This window comes from Callithrix jacchus, chromosome 13, assembly GCF_049354715.1.
Source record: "Callithrix jacchus isolate 240 chromosome 13, calJac240_pri, whole genome shotgun sequence".
Lineage (NCBI taxonomy): Eukaryota > Metazoa > Chordata > Mammalia > Primates > Cebidae > Callithrix > Callithrix jacchus.
This window is the reverse complement of record NC_133514.1, coordinates 23398896-23419084: the sequence shown is the minus strand read 5'-3', so window position 1 is coordinate 23419084 and position 20189 is coordinate 23398896. Positions and strand designations below refer to the sequence as shown.

Genomic DNA, 20189 nt, shown 5'->3' with positions numbered 1-20189 from the left:
TGCTCTGTCGCCGAGGATTGAGTGCCTCACTGAAACCTCTGCCTCCCAGATTCGAGCAATTCTCCTGCCTTAGTCTCCTGAGTAGCTGGGATTACAGGTGTGTGCCACGCCAGGCTAATTTTTGTATTTCTAGTAGAGTTGGGGTTTCACCATGTTGGCCAGGCTGGTCTCGAACTCCTGACCTCAGGTGATCTGCCCTCCTCTGCCTCCCAAAGTGCTGGGATTACAGGCATGAGCCACCATGCCTGGCCTAAAGTCAATGATCTTACCATGGCCCGCAAGGCTACTTTGATCCAACCAGCCTATCTTACATTCTACCACTTTCCCCTTTTCTCACAGTGCTCCAATCATGCTGGCCTTCTTTCTGGATGGCAAACATGCCAAATACATTCTACTTGAGGAATACAGCACCTACTGCTGCCTTTGTTTGGAATGTTCTTTCCCAGATACCCATGTGGCACAGCCAAATGCTCAGATGGCCCCTTATTAGTGAGGCCTTCCTATAGCATTATATGTAAGTATAAAGTAGGACTCAGTGCATACTCCCTATCCTCGTTACTCTCCTTCACCTGACTCCAAACATTATCAACACCTGACATAGTTCATATTTTATTTTTCATTGGTTTAGCACCTGTCTCCCTCTGACCAGAATGCAAGCTCCATGAGAACAGAGATTTCTGTTTTGTTTACTGCCATGCTGTCAGCAGCAAGAGTAATGTCTGGCATGTAGTAGCACTCAATGAATATTCATTGAATAATGAACCAACTAAAATAACTATGTTGACATCATAACCCATAACCATTTTAGACAAAAGGAGTGTCTAAAATAAGAAATTACCAGAATGCAAATGAATTATTTTCCAGATGTTTTTAAGTTGTGTGTTGGAAAATCAATATGCATTTTTATCAAGTAAGTGCTGTTATTATCCCCATATTATGGATGAGAAATCTGAGACTTAGCTCATGCAACCTTGCCTATGTTTTTTGATTTTGAGGCATGTATGCCTCACCAATTATACTAAATTTCCAGGTCAGACAATAAAACCTTACATAAGCCATAAAATTCAGATATAAAGTAGTCAATGTAAAGGAAGGACTAGAATGGAAGATACCCATCTTACACACAAACAGCTGTATCTAGAGTATAGAATTCTTAGATTTCTAGATGTTTCACCCAATTATATCTGTTCTTGGATAGAGTTACAGTGATAGAGGCAGAAGGCAGAGAAAGTCTAGGCAGAAGGGCAGATCTCTGGCAAGAAGTTCTACCTTCAAGCTGAAAAGCTTGAAACCACTGCCTAAAGTGAGAACTTATATCCCTGTTTTCCTGCTCAAATGTTGTCTTTTCCTAAACTACCCATGGCCTGCCCCACCCCATCCTGTGCTTATAAAGACCCCAGACTCAGCCAGCAGAGGAGAGAAATAGCTGGACATTGGAGAGAAGCAGCTTGACTTCAGAGGGACAGCTTGATGACATAACTTTGAAGAAGAATCCAGCCAGAGATGGGTGGACTCCTGGGAAAGATTACCTACTGCCCCATCCTCTTTTTAGTTCCCCTTCCTGCCGAGAGCCACTTTTATCGGCAATAAAATCCACTGCCTTTACCATCCTTCAATTTGTTTGTGTGACCTCATTTCTCCTGGGTGCCAGACAAGAGCTCGGAACCATGAGTGCAGATACAAAAGGCTGTCACACTGGCCCTTTGCCTTCACTGGAGGAGGGCAGCCACCTCATGCAAAAGGGCAGAGGGCCCACTGAGCTTTTAACGCTCAAGTTGTCCATGGATGGCAGAGCTAAATGAGCACTGTAACACACCCTCAGGGCTTTGGGAGTTGCAGGCACCCTGCCAGGACATCACTGTGAGGTCTGCAGAGTTTGCTCCTGCTGGTGCCTGAAAGCACTTGCTCCAGCTCCTGTAACTATTCACCTGTGTGTTCCCTCCTGAGGGTAGAACACAGTGGATCTGAATGAGTGGAGTTTGATCCCACCAGTGCCTAAGTGGCTAGCCAGTTCCAGTGCTTGTCCACTCCAGTTCCTGCCTTGTTTGCTTGTGCACTCCCGTGAGGGGTTGAGAATGGCAGGCAGAGTAAATGAGGCTCCCCTGTCACGAGTCCTGTGAAGGGGTCAGGGAAATATTCTCCAGTAGGTTTTTCTGTTTTCATCAACCTATTTGCTTTCTTTCTGGCCTCTCCTCTGCAGCTTGGGTTCCATGGACCACCGTTTTAACCAGTCACTTGCCAATATATTAAACTTTCTCCTTTTATCCTTTCATTGCCCATTCTGTAAAACCCCAACCTGGGTGAATACAACTAGTTATATCTCCTATATACCTGCACCTGGACTACTGACTTCTACTCAGCAGATGAGGTGTCATTATAAATTTAAGGCAGACAATCTACTGGGCCCTCAATACTATGCAGCAAATCTGTGTTTCTCAGGCATGTTATCTCTCTTAACTCTTCGAAAGCTTCTCAAAACTTTGTCTATTATATCTTCTTCTTTATAGAGAAAATATAAACTTCAAAAATAAAAAATAAATTGCCTCAATTTTCTGCCACACATCATAGATGTGTTGTCTACATCAATCTCTATCCCTTTCTACTTCTCTCCTTCTACAATGGAGAGGTTGCCTCCTCTATTTAAGCCCGAGCTCTCCTTCCTTTTCTGGAATACCATACCATAAATTATGACTTCTCTCTCTTGTATATTCAACCTCTTCTTTTCTACTGACTTCTAGATATTGACATTTACATATACTCAAGTTTCTCCTATGTTAAGAAAAATGTCTCCCTTGGATCCTGTTACTAAGCTCACTCTCCCCCATTCATAGTCAAAGTCTTCAAAAGAAAACTACACTGGAAATTCCCAAATACTGATTCATGGACCATAAGACCATCAGGAGATTTTTTTTAGGTGTCTGTGGCAAAATAAGAAAAAAATAAGATAGTCTTGTCCATATTTACCTGTATAGCAAGTTACAGATATGAGTCAGATTAAGGTTACCGTTTTCTCCTGAAAACTGTTCATTATTCCTTTATATCCTTCCTATTTTCTGAAATTTAATGCTTCTTAATAAAATAATGGCGCGAGTAGGTAGAATTAAAAAAAAATTCCGCTTGGCAAAATAAAAACTTACTGTGTCTACATAATATGAAAATATTTTGCATTTATTACTGTTGCCTTAAGTTTAAAAGTATTGAACTGACTTTATTATATTCATTCCTCACCTCTCACTGACCCACCATTACTTCTCCATCTGGATATTGCACCGACCACTCTGCCACAAATGCTCTTACTGAGGTACCCAGTGAGTTCTTCAAGGCAAAAGATAATTTTCATTTTATTGGATCTTTCAGTACATTAGATAAAATTGACCACTTCCCTTTCCTTAAAAAGCCTCCCTGTGAGGGCTTCCATTATACTCCACCTGCTGGTTTTCTGCATCCTTTCTTGACTTCATTTCCGGTCCTCAGGACCTCCTCCTCCATGAAATCACACTACTGTTGGAAATCCTTGGTCTCTGTCCTATCTAACTTGTATTAGTCTACAATGTTTTCCAGGGTGATTTCATTTCCTCCCAAGGTTTCTGTGTCCAGATTCTTTGTCTGATATCTTCATGTGGCATTTGATAGGTGCCTTAAGACAAGTCAGAAACTGAGTTCATCAATTTTCCCTCCTCCTTTCAAATCTGCTCATCCTCCATCTCAGTAGATAGCATTACCATCTATGTTCATGCTCAAGCCAGAAATGTAGAAGTTGCCTTGACTTCCCTCTTTTCCTTATCACCTATATTTAATTCTAATCATTAAGACAGTTAATCGTTTTAAACAATTCTCAAACCTGTCATCTTCTTTCCACCCTCCCTGCCAACAGCCTAGTCTAGGCTACCATCATTTCATTCTTCTACCACTGCAGTGAATTCCTACACAGACTCTCTCACTCTTCAAAACATCCTGTAAACGGCAACCAGAATGATCTTCTAGAAATGCAGATCTGATAATATCGCTTCCCTGCTTAATGCCTTTTAATGATTTCCCATTGCTCTGATGGCCACGCTCAGAATTCTCAATATGGCTCCCAAGGCTGTGCTCAAAAGATTGGGTCCAACTTCCTCTCTGGATTTTTCACCACTCTTCATCATTCATTCCCTTCCAGCCAAAAACTAGTTCCCCCAAGACACCCTGCTGTCTCCTATCTCAGTGTTCCTGCACACAGGATTCCAATGCATGGAATATTTTCTCCCATGCAAATCTTAGCACTTACAACACCTACTCACCCGTCAGAGTCCAGCTTAACTCCTGTCCTCCTTAGGGAAGACTTCCCTGACCTACATTTCTCCAAACTAAGTTTGTTTACCCTATTAATCAATTCTCAAATATCCTGTAAATTTCCTTGTCAGTACTTGGCACACTTACAATTATTTGATTGATATTTATGAATTATTTGTTTCATGTCTGACTTCCTTAGTAATCTGTAAACTTTATCAAGACAGAGATCAGGTTTATGTCATTGAACACCATATTTGCAATGTCTAGCACCATGCCTGACATAGTTTAGGTGCATAATAAATACATTGATGATGGATTTTTGGACATTTCTAGAGCTGAGGAACTAACCTCTCTAAATAGCAGTGTTTTGTGGGAAAATGCATTCATGTGGTAACATGACTTTTCTTTTCTTTCCTCAACTACACTTCTTTCGTTTTTTTCTTTCACTGTCTCGCTCTCTTCTTATGCATAGAAATGGTACCCACACTCTGCAGCCTCTATGTAAAAAGTCTCTAATGTGATGGGCATTGGAAAAAGTATGGGTTCTGGAAGAAGGATTGGGTCAAAGACCTAAGGGTGTGGTAACTCGGGGATGAGGTTTTTATCCCAGACTATGTCTGAGGTAGGTTTTCTTTCCATTCTCCAGGCTCTAAAGGTTCTGGATTTCTGTTTTTGTTTTCGTAAAAATACAGGAAGCACAGCTAAGCCAACCACAGCCCTTTACTTTCTTTTATCAGGATCATGTAGGAAAGATAAAATCTACTCTTGGATGTCAACATTCAGTCCATAACTTAAATGCAAAGATTCAAAAAAGTGGAATCTATGAGTTGTGGAATATACAGATAATCAACCAAAGTGATGAATCCCACTTACTACCACAAACAATGGATGAGAGTCCCCATTGCCTCCTATTCTTGCCAACTTTGGTATTAACTCACTTTAAAATTTTGCAGTTTGGTGACTGCAAATGCTATCTAATTGTAGCTTTATTTTGTAGTTCCCTAGTTATTAAAGCATTGAGTGTTGAAGTTGGCTCTTAACACCGGAAACTTGAATAGTCTATGACATTTACAACACAGAAATAAGCAAATACTACAAGTCAGGGTTTTCCTGACACTGAAGGGCCAGCTGTTAAATATTACCACAGCTGTTGATAAGGCTGAATATTTACTCACAGCTTTACGGGCTTTCACATTTTCTCTTGTTGAAATACCTGTTTGTTTTGGCATATTTTTTAAAATTAAGCTATTTTTTCCTTATAACTTATGCCCAGTTGCTCTTTATTTATCATAAATACTAACCCTTTACTCGTTAAATGTATTGTCAATATCTTCTCCCAGAATGCAACTTGAATTTTCATTCTCTCCTTATGTTGTTTAAAAAATAATCCTTAAAAATTATTTTGAACATGTGAAAATCTTTACATTATTAATATATATAACTTGGTGAGTTCAGAGATTAGCATATACCCATGGCACAATCACTATAATCCATGCCATAAGCCTATCCGTCACCTCCAAAAGCTTCCTCCTGACCTCTTATTTAGTACTATTATTTCTGTGATAAGATTTCATATAAGAGCTACCATTTAAGCAAAATTTTAAGCATACAATATAGTATTGTTTCTATAGGCACTATGCTGTACAATAGATCTCTAGGACTTATTTATCTTGTATGGACAACACTTTGTACCTGTATTAGTCTGTTTTCATGCTGCTAATAGAGACATATACCTTTATTATTTCCTAATAAAGTAAAGAGTTTTATTTGCCTTACAGTTCCACATGGCTGGGGAGGCCTCACAATCATGGCGGAAGGCAAAGAGGAGCAGGTCACATCCTACATGATGGCAGGTAAGAGTGTGTGCAGGGCAACTCCTCTTTATAAAACCATCAAATCTCGTGAAACTTACTCAATATCATGAGAAGAGCATGGAAAAGAACTGTCCCTGTGATTCTGTTACTTCCCACTGGGCCCTCCCATGACACATGGGAAACACGGGAGCTATCATTCAAGATGAGATTTGTGTGGGGACAAAGCCAAACCATAACAGTACCCTTGGACTGACACTTTTCCATTTCTCCTTCTCCCAGCCTTTGGCAACCATCATTCTACTCAGCTTCCATAAATTTGATTATTTTAGATTCATCATATAAATGTCATCTGATTTGGATGTCCTGCCCAAATCTCATGCTGAACTGTAATCCCCAGTGCTGGAGGTGGGACCTCTGAGAGGTGTTTAGATGGGAAGGGCAGATCCCTGATGACATGGTGCTGTTTTCGTGACAGTGAGTTCTCATGAGATCTGGTCATATCAAACTGTGTTGCACACCCACCTCGCTTTCTTTCTCTCTTGCTATTGCTTTTGCCATATGAGATCCCTACTCCCCTTTTGCTTTCTGCCATGACTGTAAGCTTCTGAGGCCTCCCCAGAAGCTGCTACAGGTGATATGCTTCCTCCACAGCCTGCAGAACCATGAGCCAACTAAACCTCTTTTCTTATAAATTACCTGGTCTCAGGTATTTCTTTATAGCAATGCAAAAATGGCCGAAGACATAAAATTGGTATCAAGGAGTGAGGCATTGCTATAAAGATATCTGAGAGTATGGAAGTGACTTTGGAATTGGGTAACAAGCAGAGGCTGGAAGAGTTTGGGGGTTCAGAAAAAAGACAGGAAGATGAGAGAAAGTTTGGAACTTCTTAAAACTGGTTAAATGGTTGTGACCAAAATGCTGATAGTCATAGGGGGATAGTCCAATCCATACGGATAAGGTCTCAGATAGAAATAAGGAATTTATTGGGACGTGGAGCAAAGATCATGCATGTTGTGCCTTAGCAAAGAAATGTGCTATATGCTATTCATGCCCTAGGGATCTGTGGAAGTTTGAACTAAAGCATGATGATTTAGTATATCTGGTGGAAGAAATTTCTAAGCAGCAGTGTATTCAAAATGTGGTCTGGCTGCTTCTTACAGCCTATTCTCAGATGCAGGAGCATAGACATAATTTAAAGTTGGAATTTATATCAAAAGGAAAGCACAGTGTGAAAGTTTGGAAAATTTGCAGCCTGGACCCGTGGCACAGAAAGGAAAAGCTTTTTCTCTGGAGAGAAATTCAGGCAGGCTGTGGAGAAATTTGCTAGAGAAAGGGAGCCAAGTGCTAATGGCCAAGATAATGAAGAAAAGGCCTTGAAGGGGTTTCAGAGACTTTCACGGCAGTTCCTCCTGTCACTGACCTAGAAGCCTCGGAGCAAATAATAGTTTCACAGGCCAGGCCCAGGGCCCCACTACACTGATCAGTCTCAAGACAATGTTCTCCACATTCCCACTGTTCTGGTTCCAGCTTTGGCTCAAAGGAGCACAAATATAGCTCAAGCCATAGCTCCAGGGAGTGCAAGTGTTAAGCCTTGGCAGCTTCCACATGTTGCTAAGCTTGTAGGTGCACAGAATGCAAGAGTAAAGGAGATATGGCAGCCTCTGCCTAGATTTCAGAAGATGTATGCAAAAGCCAGGGTGCCCAGGCCGCAGGCTGCTACACGGCAGAGCCCTCACAGAGAGCTTCCTACTAGGGCAGTGCCAAGGGTAAAACATGAGGCTAAAGCCCTCAGAGTTCCCAGTGGCACTTCCTAGTGGGCCTGTTAGAAAGGAGTTATTTTCTTCCAGACCCCAGAGCTGTAGAGCCACGGGAAGTTTATACCTTGCACCTGGAAAAGCCACAAGCACTCAACAAACCATGAGAGCAGCTGTGGAGAGTGAAAACCATAAGAGCAGAGCTTCCCAAGGCCTTAGGAGCCACCCCTTTCATCAGCATGCCCTGGATGTAGGATATGGAGTCAAAATAGAAAACTGTGGAGCTTTAAGATTTAGTGACTGTCCTGCTGGGTTTAGAACTTGCAAGGGGGTGTACTCCCTTTCTTTTGATCAGTTTCTCCCTTTTGGAATGGGAATGTTGACCTCGTGCTTATATTCCCATTGTATCTTGGAAGTAAATAACTTGTCTTTGATTTTACAGGCTCATAGGTGTAATGGACTTGCTTTGTCTCAGATAAGACTGGACTTTTGAGTTAATGCTGAAATGAGTTAAGACTTTGGGGGACTATTGGGATGGCATGATTGTATGAAGGACATTTGGGAGGGGCCAAAGAAGAAATAATATAGTTTGGATGCTCTGCCTACATCTCATGTTGAATTGTAATCTCCAATGCTGGAGGTGGGACCTGCTGGGAGGTGCTTACGTCACAAGGTAGGATCCCTCATGGCTTGAAGCTGTCTTCACAATAGTGTGTTCTTGTGAGATATGGTCATTTAACAGTGTGTGGTACTTCCCTCAATTTCTTTCTCTCTTTTTTGCTGCTGCTTTCACCATAGGAGATGCCTGTTCTCCCTTTGCCTTCTGCCATGATTGTAGGCTTCCTGAGGCCTCCCTAGAAGCCAAGCAGAGGCCAGCACCATGCTTCCTGTATAGCCTGTGGAACTGAGTCAATTAAACTTCTTTTTTAATGAATTACCCAGTCTCAGATACTTATTTATAGCAATGCAAAAACAGTCTAATACAAATGGCATCATGTAGCATTTGTCCCTCTGCATCTGGCTTATTTCACTTAGCATAATGTCTTCCAGGTTCATCCATAGTGTAGAAAATATGTACTATTTCATCATTTTTTAAGGCTGAATAATATTCCATTGTATTAAATTTATTCATTTGTCATTCATTTGAACATTTAGGTCATTGTCATCTCTTGGCTATTGTGAAAAATGCTGCAATGAACATGAGAATGAAGATAACTCTTTGAGATCCTGATTTCAATTCCTCTAGGTATATAACTGGAAATGGGATTGCTGGATCATATGTAGTTCTGTTTTTGTTTTTTTTAAAGAATTTCTTCACTATTTTTTATAGCCGTTGAATCAATAATATATTTCCACCAGCAGTGTACTAGGATTCCCTTTTCTCTACAACATCATCACTTATCTTTTTTTCAAGATTTCAATGTACTTTTTGAGACAGGATCTTGCTCTATCATCCAAGCTGGAGTGCAGTGGCGTGATCATGGCTCACTGTAGCCTTGACCTCCTGGGCTCAAGCAATCCTCCTGCCTCAGCCTCCCAAGTAGTTGGGAGTACAGGTGCATGCCATCACATCCACCTGATTTTTGTATTTTTTTTTAGAGATGGGGTTTGGCCATGTTGCCCAGGCTGGTCTCAAATTCCTGGGCTCAAGCAGTCCACCGCCTCAGCTTCCCAAAGTGCTGGGATTATAGACAAGAGCCACTGCACCCAGCCATCTTTTCATTTTTTGATAAAAGCCATCCTAATAGGTTCAAGGTGATATCTCATTGTGATTTTATTTTATTTTATTATTTCTTGAGATGGAGTCTTGCTGTGTCATCCAGGCTGGAGTGCAGTGGTGCAATCTTGGGTTACTGCAGCCTCTGTGGCTGGGTTTAAGCAATTCTTATCTTCAGCTTCCTGAGCAGTTGGGATTACAGGCACCCACCACCATGCCTGGCTAATTGTTTTTGTATTTTTAGTAGAAACAGGGTTTCACCATTTTTGCCAGGCTGGTCTCGAACTCCTGAACTCAGGTGATCCACCTGCCTTGACCTCCCAAAATGCTAAGATCACAGGCACAAGCCACTGCACCTGGCTCATTGTGATTTTAATTTGCATTTTTTGATTACTGATATTAAGCACCTTTTCATATACCTGTTGGCCATTTGTATGACTTCTTTAAATAAATGTCTAGTCAGAACTTTTGGCCATTTTTAATTCGATTATTTGGGGTTATTTTTGTTTGCAATTGAGTTGTAGAATTTTCTAATATATTTTAGATATTAGCTGTTTATCCAAGATACGGTTTGCAAAAAGGTTCTCCCATTGTTACGCTGACTCTTTCTGTTTTGATGTTTCCTTTGCTGTGCAGAAGCTTTTTAAATTTTGATATCCCAGCTTCTTTAAAGGAACATGTGCTTTTTTCTCTCAGTGAATGCAATTGTTTTTTAGAGGGAGAAAACTGCAATCAGGTGTTTAGAACATGCTTTTGAAGGATGTTTCTTACTTTTGTTTTTAAGACCTCAGTTTGATGGGTTTCCATATGTACGTTTAAAAGCTACATCTAAAAATGCTTCTTTGGAGACGCATTACGTACTGTTTTCTTTCAATGAATAGATCTATTTCCCAAGGATAACTCTCTAAGCAAGTGTTTAAAATATGCATTTGAGGAATGTTTCTCACCATTGCTCTGTCATCCAGGCTGGAGTCCAATGGCATGATCATGGCTCACTGTAGCCTCAGTCTAGGGCTCAAGTGATCTTCCTACCTCAGGTTTGTAGGTCTCAGTCTTAACTTCCAGTTTAATGGAATCTTTGTTGTGTCTCCTGGTGGCCGCATTCCTTCCTCTGGCATTAAGACCTCTAGGCCAGCAGCATGTAATGTGTTGGGAACAGGAAGCAAAAATTTTGCTAGTGGATCACTAGGGGTGATGGTGAATGGTGCTACTTTCATTTCCACCCCTTGATTCTTGCACCTGTGAATCTTGGCTATGGAAGAAACTGTATCATATATTGGACGCTGAGTCAGAGCACACATGGCCTTCAGGAGAACTTTGCTACAGACCTGCAAAGTACTGTCACCTAGTTGGTATAGTAATTGTGACTTCAAAAGGCCATTCCACTGTTCTATCCTATCTGCTTCAGGATAATGGGAAGCATAGTAAAACCAGTGAATTTTATGAGCATGAGCCCAGTGCCACAATTCTTTAGCCATAAAGTGAGTGCCTTGGTCAGGGGCAATGCTGTGTGTAGTACCATGACAGTGGACAAGGCATTCCATGAGTCCACAGATGGCAATCTTAAGGCTAAGCAAACCCATATCCAAAGTGAGTGTCTATTCCAGGGCAGACAAACCTCTGCCCTTTCGATGATGGAAGAGTTTCAATATAATCAACATGCCACCAGGTAGCTGGCTGATTATCCTGAGGAATGGTGCCATATCTAGGGCTCAGTGTTGGTTTCTGCTGCTGGCATGCAGCAGTGGCTGTAGCCAGGTCATCCTTGGTGAGTGGAAGTCCATGTTGCTGAACCCATTCATAACCTCCATCCCTGCAACTGTGGCCTCTTTGTTCATGGGCCCATTGGATAATCACAGGGGTGGCTGGGAAAGAGGCTGAGTGGTGTCCACAGAACAGGTCATCCTTTCCACGTGATTATTAAAATTCTCCTCTGCTGAGGTCACCCATTGGCAAGCACCCACATGAGATACAAATATCTTCACAGTTTTTGACCACTCAGAGAGGTCCATTCACATACCTCTTCCCCAAACTTCTTTGAAACCAATTTTCCAATCATGCTTCTCCCAAGTCCCTGACCATCCAGCCAAGCCATTGGCTACAGCCCAGGAATCGGTATATAATCGCACATTTGGCCATTGCTCCTTCGATGCAAAGTGCACAACCAAGTGCACTGCTCAAAATTCAGCCCACTGGGAAGATTTCCTTTCACTGTCATCCTTCAGGGATATCCTAGAAAGTGGCTGTTAGTGCTACAGCTGCCCACTTTCTGGTGGTGCCTACGTATCGTGCAGAACCATCTGTGAACCAGGCTCTAGTCTTCTCTTCCTCTGTGAGCTGATCACAGGGAACTCCTCATGAGGCCATTGGTGCAGGCTGGGGGAGAGAAGGCAGGGTGGCAGGAGTGGAGAAGATGGACATTTGAGCCAGTTCCTCATGGAATTTACTTATGCCTTCAGGACGTGCTTGAGTCTGATCATGTATATGCCACTTCCATTTGATGATGAAATGCTGCTGTGAGCAACCCACTCTATGGCCAAATGGGTCAGAAAGTACACACTTGATGATAGGCAGTTCAGGTTGCATGGTGACTTGATGACTCATAGTATAGTCAAACGTTCAGTTTCCACCAAAGCCCAGTAAGGAGCCAAGAGCCATCTCTCAAAAGGAGAGTAGTTATCTGCAGAACATGGCAGGGCCTTGCTCCTAAATCCGAGAGGCCGCTGCTGTGATTCACCTGTGTAGGCCTGCCAAAGGCTCCAAATAGCATCCCTATCTGCCACTTACACCTCAATCACCATTGGATCTGCTGGATCATATGGACCAAGTGACAGTGCAGCTTGCACAGCAGCCTAGACCTGTTGCAGAGACCCTATTCAAAACTGGCACCCTTTCGGGTCACTCGATAAGTGGGCCAGAGTAACACACCCAAATGAGGATTGTGTTGCCTCCAACCCGCTAGGCATTGTGCCTCTTTCTTGGTTGTAGGAGGGGCCAAATGCAGCAACTTATCCTTCACCTTTAGAAGGAATATCTCAATGGACCCCACACAACTAGACCCCTAGAAATTATACTGAGGTAGAAGGTCCCTGAATTTTAGTTTGATCTATTTCCCATCCTCCGGCACACAAATATCTCACCGATAAGTCCAGTATGTTTGCTGCTTCTTGCTCACTGGATCCAATCAGCATAATGGCATCAATGTAATGGACCAGTGTAATATCTTGTGGAAGCAAAAAGTGATCAAGTTCTCCCTGAATAAGATTATGACACAAAGCCGGAAAGTTGATATACCCCTGAGGTAGGACAGTAAAGGTATATTGCTGGCCTTGTCAGCTGAAGGTAAATTGTATAAGTGGATTGCATACCACTGTAACACGATTACAGTGTTGTATAGTATCCTCAGTTTGTCTGTGTGCTTATCCTTTTTCTTTTTAAAATATTTAAAAATGTTAAATGTTTTAAAATATTGACACATAATTGTTCATATTTATGGGGTATGAAGTAGTGTTGTCATACCTGTAATGTATAATGATCAGAATATTCATCATCTCACATATGTATCACTTCTTTGTGTTTGGAAATTCAATATCCTCTTTCCAGCTATTTGAAATCATATATTATTGTTAACTAACTATAGTCACCCTACAGTGTCACAGAACATTAGAACTTACTCCTCCTATCTAGCTGTAATTTGTGTCCTTTAATAAATTTCTCTGTATCACCCCCTTCCCTCTACCCTTCTGCCTCTAGTATCCTGTTCTACTTTTTACTTCTGAGATCTTTCTTTTTTAGTTTCTACATATGAGTAAGAACATTCAGTGTTTAACTTTCTGTTTCTAGTTTACCTCACTTCACATAGTACCCTCCAGTTTCATCCATGTTGCCATGAATGTCAGAATTTTATTCTTTTTTATGGCTGAATGGTATTCCATTGTGTATATATAACACATTTTCTTTATCCATTCATCTGCTGGACACCTAGGTTGGTTCCATATCTTGGCTATTGTGAATAGTTCTGTGAAAAACATGGGGTGCAGATGTGTTTTTCATATACTGATTTCCTTCTTCTTGGATAAATGCCCAGTAGAGAGCTGGATCATATAGAATTCAATTTGTATTTTTTTCTTCTTGAGACAGTATTTTGCTGTGTCACCCAGGCTGGAGTGCAGTGGTGTGATCTTGGCTTACAGCAACTTCCACCTCCCAGATTCAAGTGATTCTTGAACGCAGCCTCCCAAGTAGTTGGGATTCCAGGCACTCACCACCATGCCTGGGTAATTTTTTTTTTTTGAGACGGAGTTTCACTCTTTTTACCCAGCTGCTGGAGTGCAATGGCACGATCTCGGCTCCCTGCCACCTCCGCCTTCTGGGTTTAAGCAATTCTCCTGCCTCAGCCTCCCGAGTAGCTGGGACTACAGTCGTGCACCACCATGCCCAGCTAATTTTTGTATTTTTAGTAGAGACGGGGTTTCACCATGTTGACCAGGATGGTCTCGATCGCTTGACCTTGTGATCCACCTGTCTCGGCCTCCTAAAGTGCTGGGATTCCAGGCACTCACCACCAGGCCTGGGTAAGTTTTTGTATTTTTGATAGAGATAGGGTTTCTCTAAGTTGGCCAGGCTGGTCTCAAATTCTTGACCTCAAGTGATCCACCCGCCTCAGTCTCCAAAAGTGCTGGGATTACAGGAGTGAGCCTCCATGCATGGCCCTTACTTGTAGCTTTTTAAGTAACCTTTGTACTGTTTCCATAGTGGCTGTACTAATTTACATTTCTACCAAGAGTGTAAAAGAATTCACTTTTCTCTACACCCTTGCCAGCGTTTGTTATTTTTTGTATTTTTGATAATAGCCATCCTAACCAGGGTGAGATGATAGCTGATTGTGGTTTTGATTCGCATTTCATTGATGATTAGTGATGATGCTGAGCATTTAAAAATATATTTCTTGGCCATATGTAGGTCTTATTTTGAGAAATGTCTGTTCAGGTCATTTGCTGATTTTAAAATCAGATTATTTATTTGCTGTTGAAACGCTTGGGTTCCTTGTATATACTGGATATTAATCTCCTGTCAGATGAGTAGTTTGCAAATATTTTCTCCCATCCTGTGTGTTGTCTTTTCACTTTGTTGACTATTTCCTTTGCTGTGCAGAGAGCCTTCTTAGTTTGCTATAATCCCTATGTTTATTTTTGCTTTGTTCCCTGTGCTTTTGAGATCTTATAAAATCTTGTTTCCAGACCAATGTCCTGAAGCATTTATCCTATGTTTTCTTCTGGTAGTTTTATCATTTTGAGTCTTATATTTACACATACGTATGTATATACATCAATCAGACAAGAGGAAGAAATAAAGGGCATTCAAATCGGTAAAGAGGAAGTCATGCTGTCTGCTGATGGCATGACTGTATATCTAGAAAACCCTAAATATACGTGCATACAATAGAATATTATTGTATCTTCTTGGCTCCTTTGTTGAAAATCACTTGGCTATAAATGTACAGATATATTTCTGAGCTCTCTAATCTGTTCCATTGGTGTACGTGTCTGTTTTTAAGCCAGGACCATGATTTTTGGTTACTATGGCTTCATAGCATATTATTTTGAAGTCAGGCAGAAGAATGTTAGTGGTATTTTGATGGGAATTGCATTGAATTTGTAAATTGCTTTTGTCAGTATTGTCATTTTCACAATATTGATTCTACCCATCTATGAGCATCAGATTTGTTTCCATTCGTTTGCGTCATTTGATTTCTTGCAGTGGTGTTTTGTAGGTTTCCTTGTAGATGTCTTTCACCTCCTTGGCTAAGTATGTTCCTAAGTATTTTATTTTATATTTGCAGGTATTGTAAAAGCAGCTAAGTTCTTAATTTGATTCTCAGCTTGGTCACTTGTAGTGTATAGCAGAGCTACTGATTTTTATACATTAATTTTGTATCCTGAAACTTCACTGAATTCATTTACCAGTTCTAGGAGCTTTCTGGATTAGTCTTTAGGGTTTACCCATTAACCATCCCTACCTTCCCTCTCACTGCTCACTACCTTTCCCAGCTGCTGGTAACCATTCTTCTATTCTCTAACTCTGTGAGTTAAATTATTTTGATTTTTAGGTCCTACAAATTGATGAGAACATATGATGTTTGTCTTTCTATTTAACAGAATTTTAAAAACATATACAAATCATATTTCATCTTTTATTGTTTGAGATGGGGCAGTCTTGTTCTGCTGCCCAGGCTGGAGTGCAGTGGTATGATCATAGCTGACTGCAGCCTCCACTTCCTGGGCTCAAGTAATTCTCCCACCTCAGCCTCTCAGGCGGCTGAGACTACAGGCGTGTGCCACCACACCTGGCTAATTTTTTTAGAGATGAGGTTTTGCTATGTTGCCCAGGGTGGATATTTCATCTTTAATTCATGAGGCTTTTGTTATTTTAAAAGCAGATCAAATATTTATTTGAAGAGCCCTCCTACAGGCACATTAAGTTGCCTAAAAATTGGGCTGGGTCGCCCATGAGAAGATCTCAGTCACATTCTTCATTAGTAATTGGTTTTTTGGCCTCTAACAGAGAAATGTAGGAGGAATGAGTTCCTAAATTGAGTGTCAAAGGTCTTAGGTACCCCCTATACACCTAATTCCCAAAAATGGCCTCCTGACAGCTGATGCATCAGAAGAGTCACAGTATTTATTTTGTTTTCTTTCTTCCTTGTTTTCCCTTGAATGTAGCTGCCTAATGGTTCAGATGATACTTGGTCCCCCATATTGTACAACACACATGAATCTGGTTCATGTTGTTTCATTAAAACACATGCTCAAAACTCTGTGCTGTATATTACACACTCACCAAAGAGATACGTAAAAGATGTTTCTTACAGTAGCAGTTGCAAATAGTAATCATGGTAGTGTTATTTTGTTGGAATGCTGTGTTCACCTTTCTGTTCTGTATGTTATAAACTCTCTTAAGGCAAATGTATAAAATACATTTCTAAGCATGTTACTTGTGGGTATGAATGAAGATAGTGTATTTTCAATAAAATACTGTATCACCACTCTCTTACCTATTATACACTGTCTAAATACACATGTATAAAAGATATTTCTAAGAATGCTAATTGGAGGAATAAACTTTTTAGACATGAATATTTTATACAGCCCTTCCCATTGATTTTTGCACCTCCCCACCAAACCATCCATCCCAACCAGACGGAACATTGCCCCTGACAGTGGCAAAAGAAGACAGCACCTGTTGGGGAGGCTCTGATAGACAGGATATCTCCTCTACCAAAAGGGTGGTGATGGTAGGTTTGGCAGGAGAAGAAGGAACTGCCATGGTTTGGCAGTCACCTGAAGAAGGGGTCCTAAGAACTGCAAAAGTATCTTCTTGAGGCATTACCTGCCCTTATCCCTGGCTGGCCCATCAGAGGACCCATTGACCCCTGGCACTTGTGTGTTGCATCCATATGCATTTTTTCTTTCTTTCTTTTTTTTGTGATGAACTCTTACTCTGTTGCCCAGGCTGGAGTGCAGTGGTGCAATCTCGGCTCACTGCAACCTCCATCTTCCAGGTTCAAACAATTCCCCTGCCTCAGCCTCCTGATTAGCTGGGATTACAGGCATGTGCCACTATGCCCAACTAATTCTTGTATTTTTTAGTAGAGACCTGGTTTTGCCACGTTGGCCAGGTTGGTCTCAAACTGACCTCGTGTGATCCACATGCTTCGGCCTCCCAAAGTGCTGGGATTGCAGGTGTGAGCCACCACGCCTGGCCTGCATTTTTGTTTCACCTCTTTGTAAGTGGTGAAACTGTACTTTGTGCAGGTGCTGTAGGTCTCCACCTGAGCCTGGCAATACAGAGGCCTGCACTGATCACCAGGGCCAATGCTGGCCATGGCCCTGGGCCCTAGGTTTTCTGAGCATCACTGCCAGTCTGCAGGAGATTCATGCATGTTCAGTTCACTTCTGCCAGACACATCTGCACCTGCACCTAAAGTGTTCCATCAGCTTAGCCAGATCCCAGATCCCCAGCTTATCAAATTATCCACCCCTTCCCTAAAGATGTTTGTATCAGGATATTCCTAACAGTGCCTGGTGTAAAAAGATCAGGTTTTGGTTGTTGCTTTATGACACTGTTTTCATAGATCTGTGCTTCATTGTATGTGCTCTGGCAACATAGATGTATAAAAGAAGAGTCTTAGAATGCGATTTGCAAGGATGAATCAAGATCAGGTTATTTCTGGGAAAACTGTATTTGGCACTCTGTGCTGCATGCTCTACATGCTAATATGCTATGTGTGAAAGTTGTTAATACTAATGCTTGATGTGAATATAAATCAGGAGGCTCTGAAACACTGTGCCTCAGGTTCTAGACACTCAAATGATATAATAACATGCAGAAACACATCTTGAAGAGTACTCTAAGTGAGGTTTCTAAATGTACTTATGTGACTGAACAAAGATAGTAGTGTTTTTTTGTTTGTTTTGTTTTGTTTTTTGAGATGGAGTCTCACTCTGTCCCCCAACCTGGAGTGCAGTGGCACGACCTTGGCTTACTGCAACCTCCATCTCCCAGGTTCAAGCAATTCTTCTGCCTCAGCCTCTTGAGTAAGTGGGATTATAGGCATGCACCATCATGCCTGGCTATTTTTTTGTATTTTTAGTATAGAGATGAGGTTTCGCTATGTTGGCCAGGCTGGTTTTGAACTCCTGTCCTCAAGTGATCTGCCCACCGTGGCCTCCCAAAATGCTGGGATAATAGGTGTGAGCCACTGCGCCTGGCCCATTAGTGTTATTTTGTGAAACACTATGTTTATCACACGGTGCTGCATGTTATATATTTTCTAAAAAGGATATCTGTCAAAGATATGTCTAATGTCCTAGTTGTGTGTAATATATTAGACACATCTATTTTTGTGAAACCCTATATTCACCAATAAAAAGATGTGTCTAATATGCTAACTAATCAGTATATATTTTGTCTGAAATATTTGCGTTCATCAATCTGTACTGGATGTACACACTCTCCATAGAAGTACAAGAGATGATTCTAAGGTTTCCATTTTTGAGACAGGGTCTTGCTCTGCCGCCTAGGCTGGAGTGCAGTGGCACAATCTTGGCTCACTGCAACCTCTGCCTCCCTAGTTTAAGCCATTCACCCTGCCTTAACCTCCCAAGTAGCTGGAATTACAGGCATCCACCAAAATCCCCACCACTACGCCCAGCTAATTTTTTGTATTTTTAGTAAAAATGGGGTTCTGCCATGTTGGCCAGGCTGGTCTTGAACTCCTGAACTCAGGTGATCCTCGGCCTCCCAAAGTGCTGGGATTACAGGTGTGAGCCACTGCACCCGGCCATAAGGATTCCTTTTACAAGAATGAATCAAGACACCGTTCTTTCTGCATAAGACTGGGCTCATCACTCTGCTGCATGATATACACACTCTAAGGAGACACGAGCCAAAGATTTCTATAAGAATGTTCTCTCCAGACTGAGTCAAGGTAGTGTCACTTGTGTGAATCACTCTGTTTAGCATTCTGAGGTGCACATTATATGTTCTGTAAACAGAGGTGTTTAAAAGATGTTTCCAACAGCATTTAGTAACTACTCTAAAAATCAGGATAGTGTTATTTCTGTTACTTGTATAAATGAATCAGATAAATCAAGATAGTGTTATTTGTGTGAAACAAATTTACCACCTGTGGTGCATTGTTATACATGGACACATTAAAAATACATGTTTTTTTGTAAATAAACATGTATAACATATGTTTCTAAGAATTTTTTCCTTAATGAATCAGGATACTGTTCTGTGTACTACTGAGAACATTCTGCACTTTGAGATATATATACATAAAATTTGTTTCTAAGATTGATAGTTATGTGAACGAATCAGGATAGTGCTATTTTCATGAAACTCTACATTCACCAATTTGTATTTCACATGTAAAAGATGATTGTAAGAAGGCTACTGGCCTGAATGAATCAGATTAGTGTCAACTCCTAGAATTGCTAAGTTCAACACCGTGAGTTGCATGTTATTCTCTAAAAAGAGAAGTATAAAAGATATTTATAAGAATGCTTAATCTGTGGATGAATGAGGATAGGGCTATTTCAGTGAAACTGTGTTCAACAATCAGTGTTGCATGTTACACACTCTCTAAAGACAGTGTATAAAGATGCCTCTCAGGGCTTCTGCATGAAAAAGTCGTGTTATTTCTGTTCAATACTTTTAAGCCTTAAGTCCATTCTTGCACTGCTCTAAAGAAATACCTGAGACTGGGTAATTTAAAAGAAAAGATGTTTAATTCACTCATGGTTCTGCAGGCTGTACAGGAAGCATCATGGCTTCTGTTTCTGGGAAGGCCTCAGGAAACTTACAATCATGGCAGAAGTCAAAAAGGGAGCTGGCATCCTGTTACATGGCAGAAACAGGACCAAGAGAGAATGAAAAGTGCTACACACTTTTAAATGACCAGATCTCACAATAACTCACTCACTCAATATCATGAGAACAGCACCAAGGGGATGGTGCTAACCCATTCATGAGAACTTTACCCCCATAATCCAATCACCTTCCACCAGACCCACCTCCAACACTGGGGATTATAATTTGACATGAGATTTGGTGGAGATATGGTTTGG

General features: G+C 41.2%; 1 pseudogene across 1 annotated transcript in view; it reads right to left on the bottom strand.

Annotated features, from left to right (window-relative positions):
* LOC100411226 (leucine-rich repeat-containing protein 37A pseudogene) overlaps nt 1–20189 on the bottom strand; it is a 72974-nt pseudogene that overhangs the window by 7158 nt on the left and 45627 nt on the right. The gene's annotated exons all lie outside the window — the stretch shown is intronic.